Raw genomic sequence first — 1,725 nt, 5'->3', positions numbered from 1 at the left:
TCAATTTCATCAACTTTGCCTCCAACTTCCACCCTGCCCTCAAAATTACTTTGTCCATCTCCGACACCTCTCTCCCCTTTCTTGATCCCTCTGTCTCCATCTCAGGAGAAAGATTATTCACTGACATCTTTTATAAACCCACTGACTCCCACGTTTACCTTGGCTACACCTCTTCCCACCCTGTCACTCGTAAAGATGCTATTCCCTTCTCTCAGTTCCTCCGCCTCTGCCTCATCTGTTCTCATGATGAGGTTTTCCATTCAAGGACATCTGAGATATGCCCTTATTTCAGTAAACAGGGTTTCCCTTCCACCACTATTAATGCAGCCCTCACCTATATCTCCTCCATTTTCCGTATGTCTGCCCTCACCTCACCCCCTCCCCTCCCACCCACCTGTCATAACAGGGATAGGGTTCCACTTGTCCTCACCTACCACCCCACAAGCATCTGCATCCAACACATCATTCTCCACAACTTCCGGCACCTCCAATGGGATCCCACCATCAGGCAAATCTTCCCCTACCCCCCTCCGCTTTCTGCAGGGATCGGTCTCTCCGTGACTCCCTTGTCCACTCATCTCTCCCACCAATCACCCTCCTGGCACTTATTCCTGCCACCAGGCAAAGTGTTAGACCTGATCCTACACCTCCTCCCTCACCACCACTCAGGGCCCTAGACAGTCGTTCTAGGTGAGGCAGTGCTTCACCTGTGAATCTGAGGGAGTCATTTATTGCACCTGGAGCTCTCAGTGTGGCGTCTTCTACATCGGTGAGACCCAGAGCAGATTGGGTGACCGGTCCGTCCAGCACCTTCACTCCGTTCGCCGCAAAAGCCAGGATCTCCCGGTGGCCAGCTGCTTCAATTCCACTCCTCATTCCTAAGTTGACATATCTATCCATGGCCTCCTCTACTGCCACTTTGAGGCCAGATGCAGGTTGGAGGAACAAAACCTCATATTCCGCCTTGGTAGTCTCCAACCTGATGGCATCAACATCGATTTCTCTAAGTTCCTGTAATCCCTCCCCTTTGTTTTCCCTTCTTTTCACCCCATCTCTGTGACGGTTTCCCTCAGGATGTTCTGAATGCAAACTGGTTAAGGTCACTAACTGCTGGGTGTCCACATCTCTGGTTCCTGTAAGTGAGATATAAAGTTGACTGATGTTGACAGAGCCAACTGGCTACTGACAGTTGAGATCTCTGGAGGGTGACTGTTCAGGAGGGCATCAGAAGGTGCAAGCAGAAACAGAAAGCTTATCTGGCTGAGGCCCAGAGAAAACAGAGGCCAGTAAACTTACACTTTCTCAGCCCACTATCTTCCTCTGCATCATGAGTGCCTGACACCATCAGGCTAGAGTGAGCCTGCTGTGCGACACCACACGTTGTTCAACAGGGAGTTGACCACCAAGGTGCAAACCATAGTTCTGGGACAACTCGGTGACTGCTTAAGTGTTGGACTCATCAACTCAGTATGCTAATGAGGCTCTAAAGAAATCTCTGGCACAGTCAATGAGACAACGCTCAGGCCTGGAATGGTGACTCCTCATCAAGACTCCAGACTCCTCACTGAAAGCAGGTGGAGGCCGGTTTATGTGGAAGATGGGCAAAGGGACACGGTGGTGCTTGGCACACCACTGTCTGATTGCGGTCATGTGCTCCTCCAGGAGGGAATGCCGGAACAATATTTATGGCGTTAAAATGGCCGGAGTGGAGCACGTCACCTGTTG

The sequence above is a fragment of the Pristis pectinata genome, chromosome 8 (genome assembly GCF_009764475.1).
Source record: "Pristis pectinata isolate sPriPec2 chromosome 8, sPriPec2.1.pri, whole genome shotgun sequence".
In the NCBI taxonomy this organism is placed as follows: domain Eukaryota; kingdom Metazoa; phylum Chordata; class Chondrichthyes; order Rhinopristiformes; family Pristidae; genus Pristis; species Pristis pectinata.
Note: the sequence above shows the minus strand (reverse complement) of the source record.